Source organism: Centrocercus urophasianus, unplaced genomic scaffold, assembly GCF_019232065.1.
Source record: "Centrocercus urophasianus isolate 14NV4802_14NV808 unplaced genomic scaffold, USGS_Curo_1.0 seq_14, whole genome shotgun sequence".
NCBI lineage: Eukaryota > Metazoa > Chordata > Aves > Galliformes > Phasianidae > Centrocercus > Centrocercus urophasianus.
The window spans coordinates 16,999,621-17,015,084 of NW_024884586.1; the positions used below are offsets into that span (position 1 = coordinate 16,999,621).

General features: G+C 43.6%; 1 long non-coding RNA gene across 2 annotated transcripts; it reads right to left on the reverse strand.

Annotated features, from left to right (window-relative positions):
- Positions 1-746: 746 nt before the first annotated feature.
- LOC122158039 lies at positions 747-14,652 on the reverse strand. 2 transcript variants are annotated; one of them, XR_006168115.1, is made up of 5 exons: positions 14,622-14,652; positions 14,363-14,445; positions 12,069-12,274; positions 3,369-3,481; positions 747-2,366 (listed from the first exon to the last, which is right to left on the reverse strand). It is a non-coding gene; the product is annotated as an uncharacterized LOC122158039 (long non-coding RNA). The 2 variants fall into 2 exon arrangements; XR_006168114.1 differs by lacking the exons at positions 747-2,366; positions 3,369-3,481; positions 12,069-12,274 and adding an exon at positions 13,564-13,774.
- Between the last annotated feature and the right edge of the window lie 812 nt (positions 14,653-15,464).

Sequence of the window (15,464 nt, forward strand, 5' to 3'; positions counted from 1 at the left end):
CTGCCAAGGGAGGTGGTGGATTCACCATCACTGGAGGTGTTAGAAATGTGGATGTGGCACTGAGGGGTGTTGTTAGTGGGCATGGTGGGGATGGGCTGATGGTTGAATTAGATGATTTCAGACGTCTTTTCCAACCTTTATGATTCTATGTGGCATGTGCAATAAGTCCCAGTTCCTACTACATGCCCAGCAAAGTCCCCGGCCCACTGGGCCGTTCACTCCTTTGCTACACTATTTCATCTGCTTTCCTATTCCACAGCAAAGAGCATAATTCAGGTTTTTTGCATCCTTCCAGCTAGAGGATGCTGCTTCCTAAGTGATAATGGAGTTCCAAAAAGCATCCCAGATTGACAACTCTTACTAGAACCTTATGCTTCTTGATTGTTTCAAAAGGCAAATATATATCTTCTACTCCCACGTCATCTAGAAGAAAGGACACATTGCTAACTAAATGTGGCCAGCGGAGGATAGCAGAACCTTGTTTGCAGCTCAGCACTGGCTATACTTTCCTTCTCCAAGTTGAGAAACGGTGACAAACTCAGTGGGTTCCAAAATCGTTCTGTGTTTTTGATTGTTTTGTTTCCTTAATGAAATTCAAAACTCCAGTATTCAAAGAAACTGCAGACAGCTCTAGGGAGAACTGAAAAAGAGGAGGAAAAATTTGTCAATTTTTATTTCCAGTTAAATCACAACAGAGACTGATGGCTACGGAAACACAATATGTCCACATGGATGTAGGCAAGGCACAAGAGACTAAAAGCAGAGACTCTCTGCACTGGTGAGAGCTTAGGCACTTTTTATTGTTCCCCAGAAACCTCCTGGGATCTCCTCACCAAGATGTTCAGACGGAGCTTCAGAAGGGGCTGGGAACTTAATTCATGGCCTTTTTGCACCGGCTGCCACAGGGTTTCTCTCTAATTTAGTAGATGATAGAAGGAAGTTGCTCTGCCCTCACTGTCAAACTAAATATTGCCATCTCCAGGCTTTGTAACAAAATAAATCATTTTGTCTTCATTCCTGGGGTGGCACAATTCAATTGTGGCCACCCTGGACATACGCCTTGGGCTTGTTTCCATCTTCATCCTTCATTAGCTGCCTGCTGGCAGGCCTGAGCAAACCTAGGATATCCCCGATGAAGTTTGTCACAACGTGCTGAACAACACTGTAACTAAATGGCAGTGGTTTTCATGCATTACTTGAGTACTTGATCTGAAGCAGAAATGTCTTCTTATCCTGCTCCCAGTGGTCCGAGAAAAAGTTTCATTTTGATAAGCCAACAATGACCATACTATTCTGTAGCCTCACCTTTCTTAAGCAATTCTGAATCTTTCTTCACAGAACACGCTTTCAAAACCTCTTCTCAGATTCGCTGCTCAGCTCTGAGATCTTCAGTTTGTGTACAGCCTTCCTGTGCGAGGAGGGGCAAAACAGTTACCTGATGTGTCACACGCCCAACAGCCAGCATTAGCTTTGCCTTTTTTTGGAACAGCGTCGTACTGTTGACTCCTATTCAGTCCATGGCTCACACCCTGAGCTGCCTTTCTGCCGTGCTGCTGTCTGGCCGTTTATTCCCCATTTTCTCTTTGTGCTTTTGATTTCCTTCTCTTAAGTGTAGCACTTTGTACTTTTCTTTACTGAGTCGCTGATTTTCTCCAATTTAGCGAGATCATTTTGAATTCTCAGTCCATCCGCCAAACTGTTTGCATCCTCTCCCAGCTAGATGATGTCTGCAGATTTTATGAGTACTCTTTATTCCCTTGTCACAGGTTGTTAATGAAAATACTGCATAAAATGGATTCCACACAGATGTTGGGAGAAGCCCGTTTGAAAATTCCTCTCCGAATGACAAGGAACAATTGATAAATGTTTCCAAAGGTATCTTTGTAATGAGTCATGCACCTACTTTTTGAGGATTTCATCTTAACTGTATTTCTTTGTTTGCTAAGGGGCCACACCATCATGTGGAACGGTGTGAAAACTGTGTAAGAATCAAGACGTGTTACCTCTTACCTATGAAGAAGGGTATATGGAACCTGATCTGAGACAGATACAGGCTTGAACAATTCTAACAGTTTCCAATCTTCATTTCAATCACTGCAATTTTGTGTGCAACCATAACCTCAGTAACTGTCTTCTGCATCCCAGTGATTAAAGCTCATTCAATATTCAGCCAAGTTTCAAGAAAACATTTTCTTTCCTTGCTAAGACAATATGTAGACAGAAATCAGAGACTTTTTACGATCCCAGATTCAGTGAGGGAGATGTTGGCACTGTCTAATACCCGCATAGCTGTGATAAACTCCTTTGCAAAAAATATGACAATGTAGGTTGATTCTTGAAGATGTTTCCTCACTTTGTAGAACCCCCTGCAAGGAAGCATACTAATGTGTGCTAATAGTTGTGTATGATTTTAATTTATGTACTATTCTGTAGTAGTATGAAATTCCTGATGCAATCAGTATCATTGCAAAAAATAAAGCTGTTCTTACAAATGAGTTACAAATCCTCATTAGCCATCAGATGTTACATTAGACAAGCATTTGCTGTATCCTCAATGTATTATGCAGTTTTTATTGCTGTTTATTGGTCACCTCTGTCCTTAACAGCCTTCATCACCCTAGTATCTAAGCAACTTGATCCTGTATGCCCTAGTGTCGAACAATGGCCTACCTCTAAGAGATGCTTTTATTTTTAGGGAAACTAGCACATCATCTCAAGGAATGAATGGTTATGATTCTGTAACACTGGAAGTGACTAATGCCGTGTTGTAAATGGGATAAAGGGAAATGGAATGTATTTTGAGAACAAACAGTAATCATTGACACAGTAATTTGCATCCCTAGATATTATAATAATGACTAAGTATCACTTCCCCTTGTTTGCATAAGGAAGAGTAGGCAGAGAAATCCAGTGATTCGGCTATCACTCAAGCAAGGCACTAGAAAGGACTGCATAGGTTGCTTTACTTCATGTTGTTTTCCTCTGCTTTACTATGTCATTGAAATGTAGCTTTACAAAAGTCACAATCCTTCTTAGCACAAAAGTCTGTCAGTGTTTCACCAGTTCGTTCCACAGCTAGCATGGTGCCACAAGAGTTGGTCAGCACCTGTGGAAGGTTTGAGAGAGGCAAGGCACAGAGTGCTGCCTTCAGAAGAGCTAGTTTGGATGGGTGACTTGGGATTCCTGTCAATTTGCATGTATTAAGTGCCAGCAGCCTCAATCTGTGCTGTCTTGCTGATGAAGCTAACATATTTTTGCTGCCTGAGGAAACTTCCTGCTCTTTAGCAAGCAATTGCAATTGTAAGGACCAAAGTCTACTCAGCAACCCTTCTACTTCACGACCAACCTGCAGCACAGGAAGTACTCACTCAGATTGGATCCTGAAGGTATGTTTGTGCAGAGAGCTGCTTTCACAAATATTTCTAGACAGGCGGTCGCTAGGAAGTCAGAACCACTGCATCAGAGGTGGATTATTTGGGAGCTGAAAAGCAAATATGTTTAATGTCTTAATTTTTTTTAGAAGAAAATTAAGCACCTGAGGTATGATTTGCTTTGTACTAAATGAAGGGAGGGAAAAATGTCATTAGTAGGATTGGTAATAGCATTCTAAGTTGTCTTTGAATTTCACACTGGCTGCATATCACAGAACCAGGGCAAATAGCAGTGAATACAACCTTTACTTAGCTTCTCCTGACAAACATGCAGCAAAGGGTACAGCAGGCTCATGCTGATACGTGGCCAGAAGACGTACCTAGAAAAGGCAGTCACTCTTTATTCTAGTTATTTGTTTTCTTGTAGCTCTAGGCCCAAATGGAATAGCAAAACGGGCAGATCTTAAGACTTCACTGCGTGAGAATATGATAATGTCTAATTAAGGTCTATCTGGCCTTCTGCCTGTTTCATGTACCTAAACCAGGGGTTAGAGTTTCCTGAATATGTGAGGGAATTGTTACTGTGAGTGTGCAGCGTTCAGCCGTGGGAAGCAGTGGAGAGAGGAGGAGAATATCTAGCTGCTGAGCATGTCTTCATGGTGGAGGTGTCATCCTGGCTCTTCTGTGAGCAAGCATCTCAATGTGTGTCAGGGCTGGTAGAAAATCAAGAAATACCAAGCAGCTATGAATTCCCCTGCCTAATGCCTGCTTACAACTTTGCACACACGCTGCACTTTCCCCCCTGCTCTTTGCCTTCAAGCAAAAATGCTGCCAGTGTGGCAAGGCCTCTAGTGTGAGAATAACGCTGCCATGCCCTTTGGGTACCACTGCAATACAGATGAAGAAACATTGGTTTACATTTGAGTAGAAGACCAGAAATTCAGTGATTCTGGCTCATTATCACAGCAACAGGTAGCTAGGAACCTCCTTACTTTTTCTAGTGCATTTTTCAATTGTTTTCTGGTTGTTGTTGCCTCTCTCTTCCCCTACAATGCCCTTCCAGTGGCTCCTGCCATCCTCCTGGTCCCAAGCCTTCCATCACTCCCTGTTCCTGCCAGAGGGGAGGGAGATGATGTTTTATTGGGGCTGCAGAGGAAGAAGAAGCAGGAGACATCCAGCTAGAAGGGAAAGGGGAGAAGCAAGGGAGGGAAAACAGGGGAGAAAGCCAGAGACATATTGGCTGGAGGGGGGCATTGGAGAAAGGGAAAGCTGGGAGCAAAGCTGGAAGCAAACAAGGAAGAGAAATGAGTCAGAGAAAGACAGGAGGGACACTCACTGTGATACAGGCAGGAAGAAAGACAGGAAAGAAAATGCCAAGAAAAGATAAAGGGGAAAGGAGGCAATTTATAGAGGAGTGAATACAAGATTATGAAGGGAAGTAGGATGATTTGAGATGTTATGCATTAGGAGGCAGGAGAGAAGGGATATTTCATAGAGGGCAATAATTAAAGGTGGAATTGTGCTTGGCATTGAGGAGAGCATTTAGGGCTGAAGAGAAAGAAAAAGGGAGAAGAAGGAATAAAGGTAAAAAATCAAATCCTCATGTGGATCAGGGAGATTTCATGAGAAAAGGGAAGGGAAGGGAAGGGAAGGGAAGGGAAGGGAAGGGAAGGGAAGGGAAGGGAAGGGAAGGGAAGGGAAGGGAAGGGAAGGGAAGGGAAGGGAAAATCCTATGAGCTAGAAAATCAACAAAAGAGAACACTAATCTAAAATAGAGCATGAGAAACAGGGATGAATCATGAAGGAAAGAGAGAAATAAAGGAGGAAGGGAGAATAGGCTTGGAATATATCAGAATTCTTCTCTAAAATAGATCCAAACAGAATCTTTATTTAAAAAATAAAAAATAAAAATTCAAGCAACAGTAGGAACACACAACTTTTTTAAACATTGAAATATTGTTGAATGCATTCAGCCACTTTTTCTGGTCCAAGCCCTTGCAGCCCTTACATTCCCTATAAAATCCCTGATGTACCATAGAGCCCTTCCCTATAAAAAGGACATCGTGTAAAGGCACACACTTGTTACTGAACTAGAAGTAGGGAGGGAAGAAGATCCCTCCATGTGTAAACCCCATTATCCTCCCCATTACTTAACATAATTTGCCTTAGGCAGCAAGTTGAATCCTCCAAATATTCGCTGCAGTGAGAGATACAGAGCGAGGCACTCACTTATCTTTTCAGGTGGATTTCACAGTCTGGTTTTCTCTCTTTGTTCTCTCTTTCTCCCTGGTTCTGTTGTTTTTCTTTTATCTTTCCCTTTCACGTTTTTCAGCCCAATTTCACTTTCTGCCTGCTGTTCTCAAACAACTTACTCACTTTCTGGTTATATTTTCCTTGCCGCCTGTCACCCACCCTCTGCTGATGCCCTCCAGGGGTTCCCTCATTGTCTGTGCCACCCCTTTGCATCTCTGCCTCTCCCTCCAGGTGATTACCTCTATATGCCATCCCCTACCTGCCTCAACCAGAGCATGTGCACTGCCTGTGTCACCAGGACTGGGTATGTGACTTCCCAGGGTAACTCCAATGTCTCGTTTCTTCTCATAAGAGGGAAATATCTACAGCTGTATAGTTTGCCTTTGAACACCAACAGAAAGGAATATCTACCTCTATCACATATACATCTATTACATGTCTATTCTCTATTTGCTTTCATTTGATCTCATGGTCTCTCGTCTTCTCTGCTTTGTTTATTTGACCTTCTCTTCTGATCCAAGTATTTGATCTGAAGTTAAAAAAAAAGTGCAGGTTGGAGTAGATGATCTTAGTGGTCTTTTCCAACCTTAATGATTCTATGATTTTATTGAGGCCATTGGACTGAGGTCTGGAGATCTCTCTGAATGCCATGCCTACCCCACATGCCACTTGCAAAATCAATGCACTGCAGGACATCCAAGAGGTGTCCTGTCCATGCCAAACTGATACGTCTCACATAAGCCCAAATGAAAGCTTAAAGGATACTTCTGAACTGTGGCAGCCTGAGGTCTCATCCACAGCCGTGGGACTGAGGAACCTTAGGTGGTCCCAGAGCAGGCATCTTGGTGCCCTTGTAATCAGTGTAACTAATCCTCATCATAAAAAGGTGAGGAATCTCAGCCTTCAAATTGCTCTGTTCTGAGCCTCAACACAGGCAGCACCCTGGACCACTGCAGACGTTGGCACTCATCCTGGCACCAATCTGCTCTAGCCCACACACACTCTTAAGATATCCTTGATCCCACAGGTAAATGAGTCCCAGGGACCTTCCTAAACCCACACCACCTGGAGTCTCCCTCAAGTGACCCATCTTGAAATGCCCTTAGCTGAAGTCAACAGCAAAGAGCTTTCTACATGTGCTGCAAAATAATAACATAGGAGAAAGCAGACGGCACTTGTAGAGGATTTTTCATTACTGCATTCAGATTTTTCTTCATCAGATGAAGATAAGGACTGTATTTGAATAATCCTAACGCTGCATGCCTTCTTCTGGCACTGGCGTAACCCCTTTGCATGTGTGGAGCTCAGGGTTAGGAGTGGCAATAGGAGAGACAGGTATTGGCAAAGGGCTTCTATTCTCCTGGGGATAAGAGCTGGAGTTCCTTGATACCAGTGCTGTATATTATGTTTTTAGGCGTGAAAATACTCAGTCTTTTCCTAAACTGTTTGCACAGTGCCCATAAAAACGTGGCTCTTATTTCAATCAGATGCTGGTGCTGCTGTCCCATGGCAAACGTCGTATGTCTGGAACAGTTCTGCCAGGGTGAGGATGGGGATCCTCATGATCCTCATCTTCCCAGCATGAGCACGCGTGCCTGTATCATTGCTAAGCACATCTAGGGGGCAGCTGAACCTTGAGCGGGGGAAGGATGTGGAATGACACTATTGTTTATCTACCTAATCATGCCGTTTTTTTCTCAATACCAAAACAAAGAAGGAGCCTCTAAACTTTTCCAGAGTGTATCACAGGATCGGGACAGGCTGGCCTGGCAGGCAGATTTCCCACCAAGCAGTTCACACCGACAGCCAAAGGAAGAGGCACGATGAATTGGGAAGCTAAAAATCAGCAAAAAAATCTCTGCTGCTTCTGCAGCTGCCTGATGGTGAAAAGGAACCATCTCGATGCCAGAAGGAGATAATCCGCTGACAGCCGGTTATGCTAGTAAAGATAAATAAACAGCAGCTATTTGATCCCCTCCAAGGACACCACGGTAGAAGGGGTGTAACTTCCCATCCCTCAGCTGTTTACAAATAGCTGAGAAACGTTTGTTTCTGGGAGATAATTAATTTATTTCAGTCTGGGCAAAAGAAGAATTGCTGAAGGCCAGCGTGGGCTGGAAATGGCGTTTTAGCACCTTTGCATATTTGGACATTTTTCCTTGAATTCCTCACTAAATCTGTACAGGACACATTTCTCCACCAGGACAGGCAGTGTTTGAGGTCTCTCATTTTATCCATTAAGGTTAATGTTCCCAGTACAGTCTTCTCATCTCTGCCAGAAAGGATTCCCTGAGGAATTTAAAACTTCTGAATGAATTCCCCAGAAATACCCATTGATATAATTATTCCCAGGCACTGTAAGTTCAATTTTGCTAGAAAGAGGCAAGCATCCTGTGCAAGTGAGGAAAGACATGGTTCATGTGAAACTGGGGAGATAAAAATTCCTTTTTCAAGCTTCAATATATTTAGCAGTGCTATAGTTGTTGTGGATGTAGAAGAGCAAATCATAAAGGTGGTATATGAAATCAACTGTTATCACTGGGAAACACAAGTGAACTTTTAGGTACACAAGCCTTTCTTTAGGTCCAAAGTGGAAGAAGTAAAATTCAAGTTAAATATAGATTTAAATGTTGCAGAGAACATGTTTTCCATAGAGGGAGGACTTCTCAGTTCCTCTGAGGTGGAATTAAACCAGGCCCTGTCACTCCTAGCAGCTCTCCCTTTTCTACTGTGTGCACCGACAGAAATACCACGGTTCACTCTTCATACAAATTTACCATGTGGTTTCCATGCAAATGCCCAAATGGTTTGTGAAATAACAACAAAACAAACCACAGTATGAGAAGTTTCATTCTATCGAAGCAGAGCAGAAGGCACACCAAGTCTGCATACCATAAGCACATGTGAAAAGAGAAGTCTCTTACAATGATTTTGTTTCCCCTCTGAAAATAAATAAATAAATAAATAAAAAAAATGACATCTTTTGTTCCTGAATTTGTACCTGTGACAATCTATGGTAACTGCTGACTCACGGCCTGAAGCACTGATTGAGCACCTGGAGAAAGGACCCGGTCAGCCCTGGGAGCACAGGTGAAGGCAATTCAGCTGTGTGTCTGCAAGAGGTAGAGTTTGTCTGCACCTCTCTTAGACCTCATTTAAAGTCTGACTGCCACAAGGAACAAATCTCTGGTTGGAGATTTCTCACTTTTGGAGTTTTCTGCGTGAGCCTAGATATTCAACTATAGGTGAGTTCTTTTTCTTCCTTTTGTAGCACCTTTCCATTTGCACTAATCCTTTTGTTATTACTCTTTCTACGTCGCCCTCCCACCACATAGATCTTTTGGATTGTTACAGCCAATACTGTTGGTAAGAGACCAAAGCTGCCTTATCTAGCCTATCCTTTCCCTGATAACGTCCCATCTCAGGTACTTTGGGAGGGCTGTATGAAATGGGGCCTGAAGGCCACTGGTAGTCAGTGATGAAATTATGGCTTGCATCCTTCTGCAGGTTTGTTTTGTGATTTTCTGAATGTATCTATCCTGTCAGCCTCCACATCTTGCAGCAAGGAGTTCCAAATGTGATTATGAGTTGGGTGAAGGGGTATTGCTTTTTGTTTTTTCTAAACACTGTCCGATCGATTCATTTCTTGCTGCTTTCTCTCTCACACTGAGATGCATTGACTGATTGCTCCCTGGCCCCCTTCATGTTGTCCTTTGCCTAGCAGGCCTTTCATTGCTCCCTCTCAGTTTTATTTATTTATTTTTTCAAGCTGGAAAGTCCCAATACATGCATTTTTATGCAAATGAGCTTGTATCCCAAGAGTTGCCTTTCCAATTCTAATGCAACTCTCTTGAGACAGACAGTGAGTCTTCTAGCTGCTACAAGAGATGGGCACAACATGTCTCCATGAAGGGGAACAACACAAGCTCCCATTTCATTTCACCTTCTTCAGGAAGCTTCCAGCCCTCCTTGTTCAACTCTACTTGGCCAACGGCAAGCACTGCATTAGTGCTTTCAACAACTGAGGCAAACAGGAACTTTGTGGTGTTCTGAAACTACCAGAGACGTTCATTCTAATTCACTTCTGTTTATTCAAGTCCACTACAAGAGCAACTAACAAAACTATGTCATGTGTCCACTCAGTTGCCTAACAGAATTCAGGAAGAAACTTTTTTTCATGCTGTCCCTCCCAGTTTGTGTTTACCCGTGTTATTCCTACAGCAGAACTATGCCAATGAGATTGGTGAATGTATTGACATTATCTAGCTGTTTTGTATCTGTGAAGTGTAACATCGGTGCATCTTACTGTTATTAATCAATTTTAAATCAAAGAATGTACAAACTGCATTTCCCAACTTTTGAGTGATATATTACGCAACTTGCTTGTCACACAAAAAATGGAAGGCTTGAGGGGAAGAAATTAAAATAATTATAAATTGGAGTAGCACTGTAGGCCTCTTTTTACATGGAGTATTGTGTTCAGCCGTGGGGCCTGCAGCATAAGAAGGTTGTGAAGCAGTTGGAGCAAGTCTGGAGGAGGGCCACACAAAGATGATTGGAGGGCTGGAGCAATTCTCCAATGGAGACAGACTGAGGGAGCTGGGCTTGTTCAGGCTGGAGAAGAGAAGGCTGTGGGGCGATCTCATTGTGGACTTCAGGGAATAAAGGGTGCCTATAGGAAGATGGTGAGGGACTCTAATGAGCTGTGTAGTCGTAGAATGAGTAAATAGATTTAGATTAGATATTAGGAAGGAATTTTTTCACTGCAAGGGGAATGAGGCCCTGGATCATGTTGCTCAGAGAAGCAACGCTTGGAGATGTTCAAGGCCAGGTTGGATTGGGCTGTGGGCAGACTGATCTAGTGTAGGTGTCCTGGCTCATGGCAGGGGGGCTGGAACTGGATGAGCTAGGACAGTCTACAAATATGATGGCAATGCATTATACTGTAGCTCTAATGTAAGCCAAAACTAAATAAAAAGGATACTTTACAGCTGCATTCCATAGGAGCCATGCTTACTGACTATTTTTTGACCTTCCCTTTGCCTCTTCCCACTCGGTTCCAAAGGCAGCTCCTTAACTTGAAAAAGAGGCAAGATGAGACTTGGAGGCCAGAGCAGAAACCTGGCAAAAACTAAAACTAGGGGCAGCAGCACCCACAGTGTACTTAACTCCTGATAGTCTGCCATTAACTAACATTGCTTGCTGTTAGGCCATGAAAACCCACTCTGAATCCTTGCACTGTCACTCGCCTCTCTGTCTACTGAGTCATAGTTAACTCATTCTCGCATGCAAAGCCGTGCACAGCTCTGCTCTGGCACTGCCTTTCCCCACTGCTCCTAAGTAACTGTTGTTTCACAGCCGGCCTACTTGTCAGCACAATGATCAGCCTGGGCAGCATGAGATAAATACAGGGGTTCAGTGATTTTATTTTTTTTTTTAATATTTCCTAAAGTTGACTACTTCTGCACTGCTTGAAATGCTGATGTTATTCGTGCTACATCATTCAACAAAAGACAATACTGAGATTAAAACTGAAATTAGTGGTGTGAATTTAGTGCTCAGCTGGTAATCCCAGCTCAAATATATGTGTAGTTAAACACTTGAAGGAAACAGAATTGATTTTTAGGTTCTCCATCCCCTCAAAACCCAGGATCTTTACATATGTAGTGATATGTAAGGATTCAGGGGCCAATTTTATGCAAAGATTTTTGAAAACTGTAATCAGTATCTACATTTGAAGTAGCTAGCAGCCTGAAATTATCATCACTACCTACTTTACCTGGTGCAGCTTGGTTCCCCCTTCCCTTCCTCTGCATTCACCTTTTACATCATGTGTTCTTCAGGATAGGCTCTGTTGTATCAGGTCTCCCCTGCTAGGTGCCAAAATGATCATTAACACTTAAAAGAGCTAAAAAGATGTTCTTTCTACTGGTTGTACTGTTTATGGGAATGGACACTTCTCTACAGATGCTATTTGCCTGTAATCTCTGATTTCTGTGCAACCTACCAGCTGAGATGCCTATATGCCTGTGTTTAAAACCTGGTGGCTGCTGTCATTGCTCGTGGCTTGTGTCCTTGGTTTACTGTTCTGAGTGGACTTTTATTCACTTATCAGGCTAGTGGCACGTGGAAAATCTCCATTATAGATTGCTATTTCCTTTCTTTTGGTCCCTGAATGCTTAGTGGTTTCATTTCCATCCACAGTTTTCTGACTCTACTGATGTTCTCCTCTCTGAGCTCTTAGGAAATAAAAAGTGAGAGGGTTCTGCTGAGGGTATCTGGAAAAGGGCATTTGGATTGGGAAATGGATGAAACCATCAGTGGGCCAGCAAGCTACAGCTGAAAAATTTTATGGGGTGACAATACTACAACAAATCAGCCTGAATGAGGGGGCATTATGTTGCCTAACAAAAAGGGCAAAGAGCCAAAAAGAGCTTCTTTTACCTGATAATGGAGCTGCAATTGCTCATGGGATAGTTCATACTGCTGGCTTAAAAATGAGTAACTGCTCCCTGGATCGCTCACGTCTTGGCACGCAGTTTCCAGCTCATTGTGATTCTAAACAGTGTGCGGGATCGGTAAGCGTGCTTAGTCAGCCTGGCCAGCCACCCGAGAGCCGTAAGCAATGTCCCCTCTATGACTGCTCACATCTACTTAAAGAGAAAAGATACAAAAAAAGGTAAGGAAACCCATTCCTTTCGATTGCTGGAGACGATATCACTGCTCAGATTTTCCTTCCATCTGGAAGTGGTCGGAGCCACTCAGCTCTCTGAGGGCAGATGCATCTCCAGAAGCAGAGAGCAACAGCTTATGAAGGGTGAGGTATGTGCTGGCCTACCTAAATTGAAGATCTGAGATAGATTTACTGGTTAAATACACTGCATTGTGCTGAAAGTCAGATTAGATAAGAAGCAGCCAGCCTTCCTGGCTTGACATACTAAAACTTAACATAGCCAAAATCTGTGCAGGCTTGTGCAGGAGCCAGGGATGAGCATGTCTGGGAACCGTTGAGAGATCAGAGACCGTGGTGGAGCTCACAGGTAGAGGTGCCTCCCAACCCAACATAGGATCTATGATCCTATGACTTCTGTACTTCATAAAAGGTATGTCCTGTTAGTGAAACGTTCCGTGATGGCAGAAGAGACAGTAAGATAAAATTGTTCTTCCATAACTAGCTGCAAAATCGCATCTATCCCCAGTACAAACCCACTAGAGACACAGACAATTTGGTACTGTGCAGTGGGACAATGTGGGGAACGTGAGCTTTGCAGTGGGAAAGGGGCAAAGGTTGAATTACTGTTCTTGGAATACAGATCCCAAGCAATGCACTCCTCACCCACTTGTGGCCCACTGCACCAAGAACTCCCCCAGCCTCAGCTGTGCCAGTAGCACTCAGAAGAGCAAACCTGCAGCTGCACCACCCCCAGCTGAGACCAGCTGGCACCTGCTGAGCAAGCAGGTCTTTTGGATGGGCCAGAGCAAGCAGGGGTCTGCTTCATCAGCTGCTGTACTAAATGGGCCCTATGTAAGGCAATAAGCTCTGGCTGAAGTCAGAGTCATTCTGCTAAGCAGTGTGGTTTGTAGTTAGGTTGTTATCCTTAATGGCAAGCCCCTTGTGTGTGTTGTGTTCTCAGGCTCTAGCTCTAGCCAGTAGTCTAAACCATTTGCTTGATTTTTCTGTATCATCTAGAAGCGAGCTATGCCCTGCTCTTCCCTAAGCCTAGGAGGAGGAAGGTATGTGCTTGGAGGGAGCTCTCTGCTGGAGAGAGAGACCCCTGTCAATGCCCAGCTGTTTGGTCAGACAGGAGCACGTCTTGCCTGAAGTGCTCTGTGACTTTCTCTTTCAAGCACAACTCCAAGGCTGTCCCCCCCGCCCTCCCATATGCAGTCATCTAGCATTCCTGCTGACAGCACAGGGAAGAACAGTAATAGGCAAGAAATTAACTTTTAGTTTATTTTTGAGGTAGTTTGATGCCGGAAACAGTGGAAAGGGAAAGCACCGTGTGGCTACCCAGCTCTGTTGGCTCCATCTTTGACGTGGAGGTTAGGAGCTTTCACACTTGCTGCTTGCCAGGCAAGTGCTGAGTGATAGAGCAAAATCCAAGAAGACACTCTTTAAATGTTCTCAGCAAATGGCACTGTAAAGTGGGCTGGATATAACAAAACCGGCATTAGCAATGTAAGTTATTCTTCTGAACATTATTACAAAAATTGCAAGCAGCAGCTCTTGAAAAGCTCCTGCATTTCACTTGGTGAGAAACAGCATCACCAAGCAGATGCCTGCGAATTCTCATCGAAAGCCTGTTCATTATCACAAGTTTTCCACTAACTTTGGAAAGGCCTTGGAGTTGGCTTGGACTTGTGCTTTTGGAAATAAACTTGGACAAGGGGATGGGGTGATGTGATCAAACAGACAGTGGAAAATTTGTGCAAGCTGAAGGCTGAATTTTGGTGAACAGAGAGAATGCCACATTAGGAGGCAGGGATGTGGAGGCCAACTTTGTGGGCAGACACCCTGAAACAAAGGAGGGAATTTTTTTTTTTTTTTTTTTTGTAGACTTCTATCAAGGCTTTGCTTTTCTTGCTATGGAAGCATGCTGCATATCTGCATGAAGCCAACAAACAATGACAGCGGGTTTATTCAAGCATTTAGCTGTGTGTTTAATAGTGCTGTTGTTTCCAATTTCATATACGAGATCACTTCCAATGCTACCAGAAGCAATATGTTACACACGTACCTGGGGAAGCCCTTTCTGCTGATGTGGAAATGAAGCCAGAAGTAGTGCAGAGGCTGGGACTGCTCTTCTTTGTCATTGTGAGCCTGAACAAAGGAGCAGAGTATGTACGTCGTTATTAAAGCACTTCCAGCACATCTGATCAGAACCTATGGATTAAATTGCTGAGGTTGGTGTGAGACAGGCTGAGCCATCCATCTATGACCCACAGATCTCTGTGGGCAGCGTGCACCTAACAAAGACGGTGTGGCGCAGCGCTTACCGCGGCCTGACTTCTGGGAGGAATGGCATACAATTTCTTTGTACATCTGCTGTAATAGTGAATGATGATTTTTTTTTTTTTCTTTGAACTTTGTCCAAAGTTCATCTCTAAAACAAACTTTAGTCAAACCGCACATATTGACTTCTCAACAGAATAAACATGCTGAATCTGTAACACTTAATCACTGGTTCTAACTTCTTTTAACTTGTTCCTTAATCAGAAAGATAGAAAAACAGTGAAAGAAATGGGCTCAGTATTTACATTTGTGGTGCATCTGTCAAACACTCTGAAGGACAAAAGCAGCTCCAGATTGTGTTGTGGGCAGCTGACTCCAGCTGAGTGCCTCCAACTATCGCAGAAGGGAAAACCAAACCCCAGGTTGGTGACTAGGCTGCAACGTTTGGCCCACAGTGAGAAGTGATGCAGGAGAAACCTGAGATGTTGAGGTCTTTCATACAATCACACAATTGTCAGAGTTGGAAAGGACCTTTAAAAGACATCTAGTCTCTGTAACCAACAGGGATACGTACAGTTAGAGTGCTCACAGTCCAGCCTGACCTTGAATGTCTCCAGAGATGTGGCATGCACCACCTCTCTGAATAGCCTGTTTTAGTGCTTCACCACCCTTGTTGTAAAAAACTTACTCCTTTTATCCAATCTAAATCTACCTTCCTTTAGTTTGGGACCATTTCTTGTTGTCATCTCACAACAAATCCTGCTAAAGACCCATCCTTTGTTGCAGCCCCCTTTAGATACTGGAAGGCCACTCAAGACTCCCGCATCCTTCTCTTCTGCAGGCTGAACAGCCTCAGCTCACAAGGAGAGGTGTTCCACCCATTGGAC